The 19,997-nt window shown below is 31.0% G+C and overlaps 1 protein-coding gene across 4 annotated transcripts in view; it reads right to left on the reverse strand.

The window, feature by feature from the left end:
• The window catches only part of LOC124359151 (protein furry), a 693,398-nt gene that overhangs the window by 661,728 nt on the left and 11,673 nt on the right, over positions 1-19,997 (reverse strand). The window contains exon 1 of one of the 4 annotated variants that reach the window (XM_046811664.1): positions 956-1,092. The exons of the other annotated variants lie outside the window; for them this stretch is intronic. The gene's annotated coding sequence lies outside the window, so the exon portion shown is untranslated. Of the gene's footprint in view, positions 1-955; positions 1,093-19,997 lie in introns of those variants that run through there. 4 annotated transcript variants of the gene reach the window in all.

Raw genomic sequence — 19,997 nt, forward strand, 5'->3', positions numbered from 1 at the left:
AATGCTGTTCCCTAACAAGAAAAATGTAATTGACAACATGCTTACAACAAGAATATACGTTTTTGCATATAAAAACAACCAGTTTTGGTGAATTGGGTAAATGAGCTGTTATGGAAGCTCACTATAGCACTGATCTTGAAAATCTTGAATAGTTATATGAAAAGGTATAATAAATAATATGTTATTGTATTAAAATTTAGCACTAATTGATTTTGTAAGTGTGTTGACTATATATGGTAGTTAATTCATATGTTAATTAAATAATTCTGCATATCTACCTAACAAATTATGATAGAATATTTACTAGATAACTTGATTACAAAAAAGATAGTATCATATATCTGGATCTTATTTTTTAGAGTTTTTAATGTTTTAGGTTTCTTTCTGAAATTAATAAGATAGGCATGTACCATGTTTAAAATTTAAAACTTGGACACAGTAAGTTAGACTTTTCACGTAAATCATTTCTTAACACAGAAAAAAATTAAATTTCACAAAAGCCAAAATTGATACCCTGAAATAAGATGGGAATTTATTTAAATCATTCTACACAAGTAACATATTTTAAGTTTAATTTAATTCAAAGTATAATAAAATGCCTTATTTTATAAGAAATAAGTTCCTTTTAAGTGTGGCCAGGATTGTATTAAAATCTCAGATACAGAATACTTTTATTAGATAAACAAATCATGTGATGGGATTATTTATAGTAATTGTATAAATCAAGTATAGTACTGATTTTAAGTTTATAATAAATTTAAACATTACATTATGGTAAAATGTGACCTGTGTAAAATGCTGAGAAGTCAATAAATATATTCTTAATATCAATATATAAATCTCAAACAGCCTTTTATTGTTAAAATTAATAGACACACTATTTGAGTAAAAATAGTTCATATCTAAAAATGCCATTCCACTATTGTACAATTATTAAGTAATATTTTTATCTTACCAGAATTTTACTGAACTTCTATTGAAATCAATTCACAACAGAGGCAATTTTGAAAACATTAAGTCAGAGAGTGTTTAAGTACACATTAGAATTATTTCACAGTTTTGTTCCAACGAATAAAACACCTGACGAAGGCAGCAACCAACCAACAAGTGAGGACACAAAAGTGACGGCTGAAGGGCCAATCCCTATAATGGGATCAGCTGTGTGCATAATACTGTGTCTTACATCACATGTCTACTTTGTTATGTACTTAAAACCAGTCCATTTTCTACTATTTACCTCAGCTGAAAAAATTAACTACCAATTCTCTTTCTCTCTCTCAGAAAATTAATTGAGTTTCTTCTTAAACATTTTAAATGGTTTTTAACTATTAATTGTTTGAATCAATTGTGAACACATTACTTAAATTACTAACTATATTTATAGCCAAACTCTTAACTTCACAACAAAATCTTTTACTTGTTTTTATGTTTATGTTGCAAATTAAATTAAAGATTCTATAGGAAAAATGCTAATTTTATACCATTAACAAAGATAAAATATCTTGTTCTCTTAGGAAAAGAAGCTTAGAAAATTGCACCTAGTCCTTTTAGGACCTTTGCGCTGCTTCAGGAGTGACAGGATATTGTGGGTGGGTAAGGTTGGGGGTAGGGGGGGGGCGCTTCCTGTTGAGATGCATGAGGAAGTTTAGGCACTAATCTCAAGTCATGTCCCCTAGGAAGAAGGAAAAGCCAGCTCTGAACCAGCCTCTCCAGTCAAAGCAGGCAGGGGGTGGCACACTCTTATATCTAGGCTGGCAAGAACATTCGACTCTTAGGGAACATACCCCACCAACTCCAACAGTCATCTCCAGCAGTACACTATACCTATCGAATTACCCTCAGAATTTTGACATTTACAGTTAGTGATGTGCCGTTCTTGGACACCCATAAGATTGCCCAGATTTAAGTTACACATTGGTTTTTGCTGTACCCATTGTGAGTTCAACTGGAAGGTATAAACCAGCCAGAAGTGAACCCTCCTGGGGATTTTTAAAATATCTTAAAAACTAAATTATTGTTTAACTAATAAAATTGTACACTTCAAAAATTATCTACATATTCCCACAATCAAAACAAACAACCATGCACAAAATTTATTTTTATTTCAGTTCTTCAATAGGCTCAGAGAAACTATCTCCTGCTACAGTTACTCTGATAAAAAAAATTTGTTTAAGTAAAAATTTAAAAAAGCTACGAATGTACCCATGACTGATGAAGATTTTATGGCCACCAACTTTTATATTTTGTAGCAAAATGTTTTATTTCATCTTTCTAATAGTTTCCTAAAAATTTACTTTTGTATTATATTAAGGTAGATATCTTAATAATAATTGTATTATATTAAGGAGGAGCTTTGTTGGTGCGGCTAAATATCACCTCCGATATAAATGGCCCTGGGAGTAAGTAAGTAAGTATTAAGGTAGATATACTTGAAGTATTCAATTTATTATACATAAGAACTTAATATGCCTGCAATTTCTTCTAGGCTGTAATTTTGAATGAAAATCATTACAGTTTTTTATAAATTTAGCTCAGAGAGATCTCAAAAATGTTTTCCAAATTTACAATTGCAGGCATGTCTATGTATGTTTTATTGAATGACTATTTATCATTTGCAAATAAGATAATTAATCTACTAAATAACTGTTGAGCTACAAGGTTTTATATATATTTACTATTTAGTGTTACCTTAGTATTTATATTTTATTTTAGTATTATTATATCGTGACCAAATTGATAAAGTAGCGAATGTGCAAAATTTTCGAATCTGGGCTAATGTGCTAAACAGAAAGTGCTGAGAGAGATCTACACTCCAGTAAAACAACGAATGTGCAGACCCAATAATAACAACAGTAATCACAATGTTTATTTTAACGAATCTGCCCTTGCCTCACTATTCACAACGCTAAACAGTCGTATATGAACTACTCACAGGTAAACAAACGAATATGCCACATTCGCCTTTTTACCAAAGTATATTATTTATATTGCAAAAGGCTAAACAGGCGAAAGTGGCACATTCGCTGCTTTACCTAAGTGAATATTTCTAGTGCTGAAGTGATTTAATTAACGAATTAATTTGATTGCATCTAAAGAAAATAAAATATCCCTTCTGTATTAACTCTTCCATCAAAATCATCATACTGTATAAGATATTAGAATAACTAACTACCCCAGCTCTCCCTTATTTAATAGCTGTTACACTTAATTTGTCTTCTGTGGAATCAGCTGATTAAAAAAAACAACACACCAGTGAATGAGTTTATAGTTTTGTTTTGTTGACATTCGTTGTCGTTGATGTTAAGGCTCATTTATCTTTTTTTATCTTTTTGAGACCAACTGGGCACTCAAGAAAACTGTCATTTTCTGCAGCTGCCATATCAGATGTACACAACTCTATAGGTCTCTAAAGAGAAGAGGCATCTGAAAATAATAACGTCGGACCTGGAAAACTGGTTAGAAGTAGTGAGCTCAATGATACAAATATAATTCACAGTAACAACTCAGCACTTACAGAAGATACCCAACATTGTTTATCACCAAAAAAGCGAAAAATATCAAAAAATGGAGTTTATAAAAGACAAGAACAAAAGGCAAAAAGACTAAGAGGGCTTGAATATTGTACTGTAAAAGGAAAATTAGTTAATTCAAGGCCTCTAAAACAAGCAAGATGCTTCCGGCCGTGCCAAACACAAATGCTTGAATAATGTACCAGAAGAACAACGAGAAAAATCTACAACGATTTTCATCAATTGCCTTCCTTATCGGAACAACGGCAGTTTCTTGTCAAACATGCCACTGTGGACCAACTTCAAGAAAAGTTACAAAAGCAGTGGAATCACGCAGAGCTTTCACCAAGAAATACACATTTTCCACTGAAAATGGCACATTTGAAGTTTGTCAAAAATTTTTTCTCTCTTTAACCCTGAATATTTCAGAGTCACTTATAAGAGGGCACGTGAAAAGGTTAACTCGGCGGGTGTTCTCCTCCCCGATCTAAGAGAAAAAGAAAGATCCACCAAACAAAGTAAGTCCTGCCACTGACAAGTTTAATCAGAGAACATATTTTTGTCTTTTCCCAGAATGGAATCCCATTATGCAAGAAAGAAATCTGAAATATCAATATCTAGAGAGTGCACTAAATGTAACAATTATGCACAACTTGTTATAAAGAAAAATGCATTGAAGAAAACAAAAATCCAGTATCTTTTGAGAAGTATCGACGGATCTTTTCGTGAATACAAACTGAAATTTCACAAACCTAAAAAGGATCAGTGCAAGAAATGTATAGCTCACGAAGAACAAAAACACGATGCTGATTATGATGATAGTCTGTATATTGAGCACTGTGAGCGTAAAGAGGCAGCACGAAAAATCAGAGACAAAGACAAGGAAGATGCAACAGAACAACAAAATGTTTTTGGCAATCCAATCAGACCTTCAAGCTGTTTCTCAACACACCAAAGGGAGTCAGTTGACCATTCTTCTACGTAAGAAAGTTGGCTGTGTACAACCTAACCATCTACAAATCCAGGACGCAAGTGTCACCTGCTGTGTCTGGGACGAGACAGAAGGAAAACGGGGCAGTACAGAGGTTTTCTACCTGCATCTATACATTTTTAATGAGCCAGACCAATGTTGAATTTGTTACAATGATGTCGGATAGCTGTGGAGGACAAGAAAAAAATTTTAAATTCATTTTAATGTGTATGAATGTTATCAAAGAGCATCCCCTCAATTTCTCAAATCGATCACAAGATTTTTGAACCTGGTCATAGTCAAATGGAGTGTGACTCCATACATGCAAAAATAGAACAACATAGTAAAAATGTTCCAATTTTTACTCCAGAGGGGTGGTGCCAAGTAATACGAATAGCAAGGACCAAGCCAAAACCATTTGAAGTGATGCCTTTATATGCCATGACGATTTCATAGATTTTTCTGTTGGCCAAGACAAGATTGCTTTTTGTGGACTCAGAAAATAATAAAAACCATCTACCTTTCAAAAAGCTATTTGGTTCCAATACAGAAAAACTGACCCAGATGAATTATTTGTAAAAACAGATTACACAGAAAATGCGCCTTTTTTTTAGGTACGTTATAAAGGTGAAACAAAAACAAAAGGGTTCAGGCCTTCAAATAACTCTTTAGTTAAACCGCACAAGACTAGATTCCCAGTAACGACAAAAAAGCTGAAAGACCTTCAAAAACTCTGTAAAGATCTGCAGATACCACGTATCTATCACGGCTTTTACAACAATCTCCCTCTGAAGATAGTGTACGAGATGGCCTCCCAGAACCAGATGAATCTGAAGAATCTGGTACTGACTAATCAAAGTTTAACCACGTTTAAGTTTTGAAAATAATATTAAAAAATTTCATTTGTTAATTTGATTGTAGTTGTTAAATTTTAAATTAATTATAATATAAATGATTGTGCTGATTTGTACTTGCATTGTTTTTTTCTCAGTTCCCTCATCTAAGAAACCTATTTTAACAGGTGAAAATAGGGATTATGCTTAAACAATAATGCAGATTCGCTACTTCATCGTAGCCTAACAAAAATTGGTACGTATATGATAGTCACTTTGGTAAACTAACGAATCTGATTTTTTTGGTAAATGTAACCATTTGGCAAAATTTTAATAATACACATTTTTTACAGTGTTTTCCAAGGTTTAAAGATCAGTAGTTAAAGTATAAATAACAAAAATACCGGATTTTTTTGTTGTACCTTAAACTGTTTTTTCAGCTCTCCTGTAAAGTAGCCGATTTTGCACATTCGCTACTTTACCAATTTGGTCACGATATTATATAACATACATTTTTAATAAATCATTTACAGTTTTTCAACTTTTTTTCTCAAAACTTCACTTAAATAATTCTAATTTTATAAAATGCATTCAAATGCTAATTTTTTTATATACACTTAGAAACTTTTTATAATTTTTTCAAGAACAAATTTTGGGTATTAAGGTCACAATGAAGATATTTTTATAAAAAAATTATACACATTATTATAAAGCTCTAATAACTTTTTTAGTTAGTGTAAAATTAGAATTAAAATAAATATTACTGATCTAACAACCTAAATAATCTTATTCCCTGAGAATCCTAGATAAAGACTGCATGCAAGGAGGGACCAATAGAACTGAGAGCACTATGCCACTGTAGATATAGTAGAGAATCCTCCCACTAGATGGGGTTAGTAGAGAACAAAGCAGCTATGCAGACGGTGTCAGATTGTAGGTTAACGTTTGAATGTAGTGTTAAGTTTCTTGCGTTTTACTGCTATCTTGTTCTGGCTGAGATATCGTAAAGGCAAATTTAGCCAGAACCATAACAACAAGGGTGTGCTTGAAAACTTTTCCTGGTTGAAAAATTGTCAATGGAAGCCTACCAAATTTTGCAACAGCCTTTTAAAGAGAATATTATGAACCACACACGTTTTTGAAAGATTTGGGTGCTTCTTGTTTGAAAAGAGTCCCAAGTCTCAAAGACCAACAAAGTCAAGACACGTGAGATTGAATAAATGTGAAGACGATGATCATTGTCTTTTTTGATGTTCATGGAATTGTGCATCGGGAATTTGTTCCCTTAACCAGACCAACAACATTTGAATCAACTGCCTCTTAAAAAGAATATATACTAAAAGGGGAAGACAACATTTATATATCCATGTATTGGAATCATTTGTGCATGTGACATTTAATACAAAGGTACTACAGAATGAAATTCATATTCAAATTAAGAATCATGATGCTGATTTGACATGGTTGGGTTGTTGCCATAAATAGATTAAAGGCAGTGTAAAATCATTATGGTCTGTCACTTAGGGGACAATCTGATTGCTATTTTACTGAAGGAATTGTGTACGTTGAGTTTCACAGCAACCTTCTATGTATTCTTTCATAATAACTTAAACTATCAAATAACACTTAGGGGACAATCTGATTGCTATTTTACTGAAGGAATTGTGTACGTTTAGAGTTTCACAGCAACCTGCTATGTATTTTTTCATAATAACTTAAACTATCGAATAACACTTAGGGGACAATCTGATTGTTATTTTACTGAAGGAATTGTGTACGTTTAGAGTTTCACAGCAACCTGCTATGTATTTTTTCATAATAACTTAAACTATCGAATAACACTTGGGGGACAATCTGATTGCTATTTTACTGAAGGAATTGTGTACGTTGAAGTTTCACAGCAACCTTCTATGTATTCTTTCATAATAACTTAAACTATCGAATAACACTTAGGGGACAATCTGATTGCTATTTATGACCATATTAGGGTATGAAGCAATACCAGTATTTAACAGTTTCTCACTATCTGGAAAAGCAAAGTCAGATTTAGGAACAGTAATAAAACATTTTGATGATTATTTTTCTCCTCAGAAGATTATTATTTACATTAGATACATGTTTAATATTGCGGTCCAAAATGAAACTGAGAGCGTAGGTGAATTCATCTCACGACTGAGAAACTTAGCTCAGGACTGTGAGTATGGGGTTCTAAAGGACGAACTTATTAGAGATAGGCTGGTAGTTGGACTAAGCGACACCTGCCTAAAAGAAAAACTGTTGCTAGAACCAAAACTTACTCTAAGCAGGGCAACAGAAATGGCACGACTAGTCGAGCAAACTAAGAAACAATTGGGAGCCTTACAAAATACAACACCAAGTATAGATCAGGTAGCCAGTCAACAGCTTGAACCACTGCATAACCAGCCTGCGATTTGTCAAGTTGTCAATAACAGTTTTAAAAGTTTAAACAAGAATAGTAATTTAGGTAGAAATCTTATATTCCAATGTAGAAACTGTGGAAACCAGCATGGTCCACGTCAGTGTCCCACATTTGGCAAGGAGTGTTTGAAATGTTCTAAGCTCAACCACTTTGCTAGGTATTGCAGGTCTGAATCAAAAACTTCAATGCCAGGAGTTTCTATGGTCGAACAATCTAACAATGCAAGTAAGAAGGATACCACAGAGGAACAATATTTAGGTGTAATGGAAATTGCTCGTAGTGAGGCGAACGACCGATGGGTAGTTACAGTAAACACAAGCAACATAAGCTTCAATGCAAACATTGATTCAGGAGCAGCTTGTAACGTACCAAGAAAAATTGCAGAGCGCCTCAACGTACCTATGTCTTCATCAGCAACTAAACGCCTTGTTTTGTATAGCAAACATTTCATTGAAGTCTTAGGTGAGGTTGAAGTAAACTGTTTTATTGGTAAAAGTCGAGAAGAAACCAAGATCAAGTTTTTAGTTACAAATAGTGATAATGTATCTCCAATATTAGGACCTGCAACTAGTGAACAGATTGGACTGATAAACAGAGTAGAAAGTACAAATAGTATGAATAAAATGAGTGCAATAAAGGATTTTATTTATGATATAGATTTGGTTGAAAATCCAGTTTTCAGAATACATGCTGCCAGAAGAATACCATTTGCAATTAGGGACGAGGTGAAGAGTGAGTTAGACAAAATGGTTGATTGGGGTAATCAAGTCTGTTCAAAAACCAACCCCAGTTGTGTCACCTTTAGTTGTGGTTAAACAAAATGGAAAACTAAGAATTTGTTTGGACCCAACTGATGTCAATAAAAACCTACTCAGAAGACATTACCCTCTGAAGACATTGGATGAAATCCTCGCAAAATTAAATGGTGCAAAATATTTTACTAAACTAGATGCCGAGAAAGGTTTCTGGCAAATAAGAGTCAGTGAAAGATCTCAAGATTATTTGACATTTGCTACACCTTGGGGAAGATTTTCCTTTATACGATTGCCTTTTGGACTCGCGTCCGCTCCAGAAAGGTTATAAAAAATGTAAGTGATAGGAATTTGGAATTCGTACTTACCATTTTTTTTACTTAAAATGATGACCTTGCTATGTTTGTATATTTAAAACTGTTTACTGAATTTTAAAGAAAATTTAAGTAATTATCAAAACCGTCACGATGTACATTGATATAGTACGAGGCAGAAATATATCCTTGACCAATTCTCAATAAGATTACAAAAAACTAAAATGAGTCACATATACATAAAAAGTAAATTATTTAATAAGTTTCCTATAAGTGCATTGGAAGTTAGTATCAATACGTTTAAAAGTATTCTAAACGAATGGCTAAGAAAAGTGTTTTACAGCATTGATGAGTACCTGGTCTGTGATATTAGTGACTTAAGGTTCTAACTAGTATTAAGTACTTATTACTTTGTTATTTGTGTGTATTTTATGTTTTTTATGACATTGTTGATGTTTATATTGGTCAAATAATTGTTGTTATACTGTACAGTGTACCTGCTTGTTGACTGTTTTTGTTAAATCCATGTTAGAGGTATGGGTATGAATAGTTGTTAAGATATAATATAATAATTGACCATAAAATTTTACTATATCAGTAGATAATAATATGGGGTTCCTGGCGCACTTTCGGAGCCGACCGAAAAGCAATGTAAAATACTGTTCAATGTACCATAAAGGAAGCTGAGAAATAACACAGCAAATCTCAATGAAAAATTAACCGAATCTACAGTCGTTCGTCTCCAAAAGCGATCGGTACATTACTATCTACTCTGTGGAATGAAAAATTAAACCAAATCTACAGCTGTTTGCTTCTACTTTTCTTAAGCTGTGCTTTGTAAAATGTTGTCAAATCTGCTACGAATAAAGGAAAAAATCTTCAATGACAGTCGAGGTGTGCTACTACAGACCGACCATCACGATAATCGCTTCGCCTGCGTCATATCCGTAGTGATATCACGCCGTGAGAGGCGCAATCGTTGGTTTACAAGCACCATTTAGTTAAATAAAATTTTCTATCTAAATGGAGCGCGAAAAAAATTATCATGTCCGTTCTGCAAAAAAAGAAATTTTAAGAAAAAACTATGATCGCCATTATAATTCTAAAAGTCACGAAAAAAACAAGCAAATTTACGATAATGAACTAAATTATTTAAGACAATGGGCTAGAGAAAATAAAATTGCCGATCACGAAAACATGTTTAATATTGAGAAATTACGTGAATTAAAGAGAAATTTCAAAGTTGAAAAGAAAAATCTCGACCTATTTAATGATGAAAAACTTCATTCAATAGCTGAAAAGTTGGCTATCGGTACTAACGATAAAACCAAGTCTGAAATGATCGAAGAAATTGATAAAACTCTTAAAGTAAAATCCGAAAAAATATCACTGATGTAGAAGTTTTATCCTCAATACACCGGTCTTTTCAAGCAATACATTTTAACAAACTTGAACGATAATTCCATGTCAATTTACAAATATCTATCAATTAATGAGGCCAGAAATTAAAAGTTTAATAGAAAATTTCAAGACACTGTGAAAAAATAGTAAAGGATATCTCTCTTTGGAATGCGAATACGAACGAACTTTAGTAAAACGGTGAACCACAAACTTGCCCAATGTACTTTACTATAAAAGCAGATGAAATCTTTGACGTAAACGACTTTTATTACTAAGCAATTTAATAAATTAACACATCGAGAACAAACGAATAATCCAAAATAAAAGGTTCCGGATGGACATTTAAAAGTTGTAAACCAACTAGTTTTGAGCCTTAACAAACACGAAATGATGAATGCAGGATCATACATTGATTTACCAAAGAATATCAAAGATAAAAAAAGCTTGTATAAATATAAAAAAATAGAGATGATTTTTGCTTTTATTTACTCAATAAGATGTGCTATTGAAAAACCAGAAAGAAAGAGACTGTGAACGTGTAAAGCAATACGAAAAATTTGTGAATGACGAAATATTTTCAGGTTTTGAGTATCCAATGTCTCTGAAAGATATACAAATATTTGAAAAACGAAGCTACAATTCCAAGTATAAGTATCCAACAATGTCTATCAATGTCTACAGTTTTGATGAAAATATTAACATTGTTCCGTTACAAATTTCTGAAAAAAATGACGCTGAAACAAACATTGATTTATTGTATGTTAAAACAAGATGATAAATCTCATTATGTTTTGATAACCGATTTAAATAAGCTTGTTTCTTCGCAGTTGTCTAAACATAAAGAAAGGAAAATTTTTGTGTAGAAGATGTTTACAAGCCATTTTTACAAATCTGGAGATTTAACAGATCACTTAGAAATTTGTAAAAATCATGAAGTTTTGTAAGCCAATTATGCCATTTCCAGGTTCAAACAACTAAATTTACTAATTATCAAAAGAAATTTAACCATCCGTAACGTAATTTATATGGACTTTGAGAGCATATTAGAAAAAATTCCGACATGCAAGAACATATCCACAAAGATCGACTACAACCAAGATTCAGAGGCACATTCCTTATGGTTTTACTCTATATTTAGTGTCGAATGTGACCAATCGCATGTACAAACCGATATGTTATCGTGCCAAAAATGAAGAAGATTTGAAAAACGTCCCCCGACAAAATTGTTTGAAGAACTCAATAAATTATCGAAATACATAGCGAAAAAATATAATTCTAAGAACATGAAACCTATGAAATTGACAGAAGAAGAAGAAATTTCGTATCAAAATTCAAACGTTTGTCATATCTGTGAATGGTCTGCTTATGATGTTGGGTCAATTCAGTATGGTTTTACTCCTGATAGTTGGAAAGATAAGAGTTATAATAAAGTGAGAGATCATTGTCCATTTAACCGGCAAGTTTCGAGGCGCAGCTCATGCATGTTGCAATCTGAATTTGAAATTTCCACAAAACATTCCAGTTTTCTGTCACAATATGAGTAACTATGACACACATTTGTACATAAAAGAATTAGCTAAGAAATATGGAAACGTTGATTTGATCGCAAACTCAGAAGAAAAATATAAATAAATTATTCAGTAAATTCTGGATTTGGCTATGAGGTTTGACAATGATAAACCTAGAAAATTTATAAAGTTCTCTTTCGTAGACACATTTAGATTCATGGCCTCGTCTATTGAAAAATTAGCGAAAAATTTAAAGAAAGAAGACTTCAAACATACAAATCATTTTATACAGGATGGACTGAATGAAATTATAGAAAGACAGTCAAATGACGAAGAAGAAATCTTTAAAATTCTATCTGGAAAAGGCATATTTCCTTACGAATTTATCGATAGTATTGAAAAAAACTTGATTACACAGAACAGCTGAAAAATTCAAGATTTCTATTCACTTTTGACAGACGAGAGCATATCTGAGAAAGATTATCAACACTACTGAGCGTTTGGAACAAATTAAAAGAGAAAAATCTTGGAAATTACTCTGATTTGTACAATATCCAAGATGTTTTATTGCTTGCTGATATATTCGAAAATTTCAGAAACATTTGCCTTAATTGTTATTAAACTCGATCCGGCACACTATCTAACAGCTCCCAGTCTCGCATGGGACGCAAATGTTTAAAATTAACGAAAATTGAGCTTCAGCTAATTAACGATTATAAATATGTATTTGATGATTGAAAAGGCATTCGCGGGGGCATTTCTCAGTGTATTAAGCGATATGTTAAAGCAAATAACAAATATTTGAAAGATTTCGATAAGACAAAGCCCGAAAACTATTTGTTATACGTTGATGCTAATAACCTTTATGGGTATGGTCTTATGCAAAAAACTGCCGTTTAGTGATATCAAGTGGATGGATCCTAAAACGTATACAAAAGAAGAGTGGCAAGAAACAATTTTAGAACTCACTGGCGACGAAAGATTTATGGCTATATTCTCGAAGTCGATCTTGGATATCCAACAAATTTACACGAACATCACAAGGATTTACCTCTTGCTCCAGAACATTTTAAAAACAAACTTTGCACAACTCTACTGGATAAAACTGAATACGTTGTTCATTCGAGAAAATTTGAAGTTCTATTTGGAACAAGGTATGATTTTGAAACATGTGAATAGAGTTATTGCATTCGATCAGAAGCCTTTTATGAAAGAATACATTGATTTTAACACAAACATGAGAACCAAAGCTACAAGCGACTTTGAAAAGGACTTTTATAAGCTGATGAACAACTCAGTTTTTGGAAAAATCTATGGAAAATGTGAGAAACAGATGTGATATTAAGCTTGGAAATAAAGAATTTTCAATGAAACAAGCTAAGAAAACAAATTTCAAATGCTTTAACATCTTTGACGACAACTGTATAGCGAGTCCACATGTACAAACAAAAGGTTAAATTTAACAAAACCGATTTACATAGGATTTTTCAGTTCTCGACCTCTCAAAATTGCTAATGTACGAGTTTTATTACAACAAAATTAGAGAAGTTTGGATCCAGATTTGAATCTGTGTTACATGGATGGATACAGACAGTTATTTTCTAGAATTGAAACGAGATCCTTTTAAAATTATTAAAGAAAAAATATAGGATGACTTTGATACAAGTGATTATCCAAAAGATCATGAATGTTTCACTACTAAAAAATAAGAAGGTAATAGGGAAATTCAAAGATGAGTTAAATAGCGAAGTTTTTAGAAGAATTTTGTGGTTTAAGGTCTAAGATGTACTCGTACAAATATTCTAGATAAAAACCCAGTTAGGTGTAAAGGAATTAAGAGAAGCGTTGTAAATAAAACAATAAATATCGAAAACTTGAAGAGATGTTTGTTCGAAGATAAAGAAGAAATTTAGGGAGATGACAGTCATCAAAAGTTATAAACATGAGTTGTACACTGTTACCATAAACAAGCTGGCACTGAACGCTAAAGATGATAAGAGAATATTGTCCTAGAAAATAAGATCGATACAGTACCGTATGGCTATAAAAATGAAGCAAAATCTGATATATTAGACGAATTAAATAAACTTGGAAACTTTGATATGTAAATGGAAGATGATTTAATTCACTGTCACAAGTGTAAAAAGAAAACGAAAAATATAGATTCAAAAATCGTTCAAACTCAAAATGGATTGTATAGAATCGCTGCAAAATGTTCAAAATGTAAGACAAACAAGAGTAAGTTTATAAAAGAATCCAAATCCAAAACCTGTTAAGCAAGAATTGAAGACTAAAGATGAGATAGAGATTGAAGCTCGAGAAATTCATGCACCAGTACGAAAAAAGTTTAAAAAGAGAAAAAATTATAACATTAGGAATTGACGATTTATGGGCAGCAGATTTAGTTATAATGTCTAACTATTCAGATCAAAATGATGGATTTAAGTATATGTTAAATGTTATTGATACTTTCTCAAAATATGCTTGGTCAAGAGCTATCAAAAGAAAAAACGGCAAGGATATTTCAAAAGCTTTCGAAGATATAGTAAAAGATGCCATAAGGATCAATCACAAACCTCCTAACCTACTTCATACAGATAAGGGTTTTAGAGTTTTAAAAATAAAGAATTTAACGATGTTTTGAGGAAATACAACATTAAGATTTATCATACTGAAAACGAAGAGAAATCAAGTATTGTAGAGAGATATAACAGAACTCAAAATGAGAGAATGAAAGTAATTTTTGAGATTAATAAAAACTTTAAATGGATCGATATTCTTCAAAAAATCGTAAACAATTATAACGATACAGTTCACAGCACAATCAAAATGAAACCGAAAGACGTAGATAAAGGATGCAGAAAAAGGAGTTATTAGAGACCGTTTTCAAGTATGTTCCACCTGAAATTCACACGAAAACTAAATTTAAAGTCAATGATCATGTAAGAATTGTTAGTAAAAAACAAACATTTTTCGAACAAATATAAGAACAATTGGTCAAGAGAAATCTTTGTGATTTATCAAATTAATAACACAGATCCTGTAACTTATAGTATAAAAGATTTAAAATAATGAAGAAATAACCGGAAAGTTTTATGAATATGAATTGAAGAAGTCAAAACTGTAATATAAATTTTTCTATATATAAATGGCGCATCAAAAGAAATGTACAAAAGTGCAAAGAATTTAAAGATTTAAATGAATTTTATAAAGATAAAAATAGGAAAGATGGAATGCATTATAATTGCAAAGATTGTGAAAGGGAATATCATAAAGAATTATATGATAAAATAGAAAAATTAACTTTGGAAGATAAAGAATGTCTTAAATGTAAAGAAACTAAAAAAATTTCAGAGTTTAATAGTGATCACTATAGTAGAGATAAGAAAGACTCATATTGTAAAGATTGTGTAAAGAAGAATCTTCATAGATTATATTATGAAGATACTCAATGTGAATGTGGAAGAACTATAAAATGGTTAAATAATTATCAAAAACATTTACAAACCAAATATCATAAGTTAAGAGTTTTAACATTTTCATCGTGTAATAATTTTTTCTATATAAATGGAGTCTCAAAAGAAATGTACAAAGTGTCAGAAGAGAATAGAAAAGACTGTTATTGTAAGGAATTATATGATAAAATGAACAAATTAACTTTAGAAGAGAAAAAGTGTTACTTTTGTAAAGAAATTAAAAATATTTCTGAATTTAATAACTGGCAGTATAGTAAAGATAGAAAAGATGCTTTTTGCAAAGATTGTGCTAAAAAAATTTTCAGCGAAAGTTATAAAAACGAAATGCCTTTGTGAATATGAAAAAAAAAATTCTACGATGGTTACCTAGTTATGCTAAACATTTACAAACAAAATATAATAAATCGAGAGTTTTTAGTAAAATTTAGAAACATTTTTTCATCGTGTAATTTAGATATTCTATAAATCAGTCGAGATTCTGCCATATTTGTAGTAAAATGATTTCCGTTGTATAAAATATTCAAAGATTCTTCATTTGGTTATACAGATTGATAGAATTTGGTTCGTCATCAATGAACAAAATCTCTAATTCAGGATAATTTATTTTTAGATGTTTTATCGGTTTGGTATTTCTCGTTTCTGAGCTCTGATAACGTAATAAGGCCATTCCCACATGTGATTCTTCTTAATTAACACAAAAACATGGGTGTTTTTTCTTATCAAAATCTTTACATACCATATCTCTCTTCATTAATTCATTCGCAATTCTTGATTCTCTATTTTCAATGATTTCATTTCATCTTTAATTTGAAAGTGTTTAACTTCTCTCTAAATATTTAATCTTGTTTTCAAGGTTTGTACTCACCAAATTTCTAATGGAGGGTAAAACCTCTTTTGTAACCCACTTTGAAAGGTTTTTGCTTCTAATTTTATTAGATCTTAGTATTAAAGAATAAAAATCCAGATTCATTAATGAAAATAGTGTCAGGATGAAGATTTTGAAAGGGTCTATGGCATAGACTCTTGTAATTTATATATTTAAAGGCTATTTTCTCGTCATTATCAATATTATTTATGATAGCTTGTCCTAGTATTTTCATATTGTAAAATTCTGCAACATCTTTAGCCTTAAACCAAAATTCATTATTTTCGTCAACAATCGTGCAAATGTCTTTATTATTGAATGTAAGTTGATTGTTGAGTAGGTCTACAACTGACTCCATTTAGATAGAAAGAAATTTAACTAGTTACTTGCAATCTTAAATATATTGTTTGTTTTACTCTCATTATTTAATAGATTTCCTTCAGAGTCTTGAATAGTCAGAAAGATTTTTTGAATTCTTTTAATATTTTTTTCTAATTGGAATATAATCGATTTCATTTGGTTTTTCACTGATTTTTGATCCATAAGCAACATTTGGGAAAAAAGTGTACAAAATTTCCGATTCTTTGTGAAGATGTTCGGTATGATTTTCAAAACTAGGTTCAACGAGATTGCAGTGCACTTCAATTACATCGAACGGTCTAAATTTTGGCGTTTTATTTCCTAAATATACCTGATTTGGCTCAATAGTTTCTTGAACAAACCCTAACAAATCTACAATAATTGCTGAAAACATTATTCTTACTGGTGATTTTATTTGAATTTTATTAGAGAGATAATTTTTTTGCATTTCAAACTTGTTTTCGTCAAAGTTTAAAGATTTATCTGATTGTTTGAATGTTTTCAGATAATTTTTAAGGGAATTTTTTATTTGATCGAAAGTATAATATCCTTTGTTTAAACCATAGTATTTTGTTATGTTCTTCTCACTAAAATCATATGCAATAAGGAGAACTTTCACTAATATTTATTACAAAATTGTCAGAATAAAAAACCGCTTAAACCGATAAAATAATTTGATTCTTCCTCTAAGTGTATAGGATGTTCCAAGTTTAAAACTAATTTAGAGCTTTCTGAAGTCAACTTGAACAGCTTCATTTTCGCAAGCGTTGCTTCAAGATGAAAAATCTTCTATTTAAATGGAGAAATTTTTAAAGCAAAAAGATCAGATAAAAACTTCAAACGTTTGAAGAAAATAAGAAAGATCAACCAATCAGATTGTTAATTGTTGGTTCAAGTGGATGTGGAAAAACAACTTTATTATTGAATTTTATCTACAATAGGTTGATTCCTTATTTCCAATTTGTATGTTTTTAGTAAATCTTTAGAACAAGACGCATATAAAAAAATTACAAGAAAGATTTGAGAATATTGAGAAGAACTTAAGTAAGAAAATATCATATTTTTATAATGCTTCCGAGGACATAGTTCCATTAAGCGAATGTAAACCGAATTCTTTAATCGTTTTTGATGATTGTATTTTGGAAAATCAAGACGTTATCAAGGAATATTTCGTAATGTCTCGTCACAAAAATATCTCTTGTATCTATCTTTCTCAATGCTTTTCAAAGGTTGATAAACAAGTTATAAGAAATAATCTGAATATTTTGTGTGTTTTTTAAGCAAGATGATCACTATTCGAGAAAAGATTTATAACAATTATGTGGGATCTGATATGAGTTTATAAAACCACTTTATTGAGTTATGTGATAAAATTTGGAAGGAAGACTACGGATTTTTAACTATTAATCTAACTTTGAAGCCTAAAAATGGTAAATATCTGAATAAATTTTCTAATATAAATGCTGCTCAGTGGTCTGACAAATCTACTTGATAAAATATTTGTTACAATTATTTTTTATATTATCTTTAATTTTTATTTACATTATGAAAATAACAGAAAAACGGTAAATCTGTTCACGTTCACGTTTCAGTTCATGTTTCACGTTCATGTTTCACGTTCGTGTTTACGTTTCACGTTCATGTTTTACGTTCGTGTTTACGTTTCACGTTCGTGTTTCACGTTCGTGTTTTCAGTTCCACGTTCACGTTTTACGTTCCACGTTCACGTTTCAAAATTTTTCTAATTAAATGGTGAACGTAACTTCTGAAGAAGCGAAAAAACTTGATCAAATCGAAAAGAAATTAATCAAAGAATTTAAAGAACAGATTCGAATTGATGAAAAAGAACAAGAATTTATTCAAAAAATTAATCAACCTGTAACTTCTGCAATTAAAAAATGTTGAAGGTAAAAATTGAAAAACGTTTTAAGCGATAATCAAAATTTGATGAATTTGGGTTCCAGTTGTACGACAATTTGCTGATATTTCGATACCAGAATCTGAGTTTGAATTGCCAAAATTACCATCTTCAACACCAATTTAGACCTCGGAATCATTGAAGACTCTACCATAGTTGAACCAATAAGTCCTGGAACAACGGATATAATAATTGGTGAAATTGGTAAAAAATTTCTTCCTAGAGCAAAGGATGATAAATTTGGTTTGTATTTGGGACAGAAAAAAAGAAAAGTTTTATGATTGGAAATTTGCCCGTGAATTGTTGAGCATAATGATATCATTATTAATGAAAAAACATATGAAGGAACTCAAGGTTTATGGAGATTATTAACAGGCACTGATGTTCCAAAAGACGGTTTTATATTCTGAAGAAGACTTGAAAAAGTATACAGAAATTTTATGGAAATCTGATTCAATTTACAAAAACTAAATGATCCATCAACTAAGAAACCAAAGTCAAGTAAAGGTTAAAAAATATCTCAATTTGATTAAACCAATTTGGGAAAAAACGAATCGAAGGATCAGGTGTAAGAAAATACAATGATAATAAGATTGAGTACAGATATATCGTCGATTTGACAAAACTCGATGGAATTATTAATTATATTTATGCTCAAGAGAAGGCTGGAAACAACAATTTTTTTGAACGATAAAGAAAGCGATTAAAGATTTTATTTCGAACAAACTTGATGAAATGATTGAAAAAACCTGATGGAATTAAATATTTAAAAACGAGTTTTGCCGGCCAATAAGTTCATCTATGATTGAGGGTAGTGGACTTTTGAATGATTTTTATCAACAATTTACCTTTTGAATTACACGTACCAACTTATCAGTATCTGGGGCCTGGCACAAAAACTCGAAAAAAGACTAAAAAGAGGAGATACTGGTATAAATAAATTAGATCAAGCTGCTATGGAACACGATATTTTTTATGCAAAACATAGAGACACAAATTCCAGACATATCGCAGATAAAGTTTTGCAAGATAAGGCAATGGATAGATTTTTATCAAAAGATGCTAGTTTAGGTGAAAAGATTTGTTGCGCTTCCAACAGCTGGAGCAATGTTTTTGAAGAGAAAACTAGGAATGGGAATCGAAGAGAACTTGAAATTTTAACTATATAAATGGAGGGTGAACGTAAACTTCAGCAAAAATCAGAAAGAAAAAATAAAATCCGCTTTTAAGAAGAAAATACCCGTTAGTATTCAATTTAAAATAGATCAACTAAAAAATGGCGAAGATAAGATATTTTTAACAAATAGACAATACAATAAACTCGAAAAACATAAGAAAAACAATAAAGGAACCAGAATAGAATTTTCTTTATAATCAGTTGAAAGAACTCAAAATGGTGGACTTTTGAAAGATTTATTAGATTTTGGGGAAAATATTCCAGTTGTTTAAAAATGTTGTTCCTTATGTTCGTAAAGCTGCTCCAATCGTTAAAAAAGGATGTGATTCCTATTGTTCGAAACATTTTAAATTGGTTAGATAAAGAGTTGGAAGATGTTACAGGATCTGGATTAGATGAAAAAACTTTGAATTACGTGAAATCAAACATTGAAAAAAAAAATTTAAACCCTTTAACATTCGGGGAATTGGAAGA

The sequence above is a fragment of the Homalodisca vitripennis genome, chromosome 1, assembly GCF_021130785.1.
Source record: "Homalodisca vitripennis isolate AUS2020 chromosome 1, UT_GWSS_2.1, whole genome shotgun sequence".
Lineage (NCBI taxonomy): Eukaryota > Metazoa > Arthropoda > Insecta > Hemiptera > Cicadellidae > Homalodisca > Homalodisca vitripennis.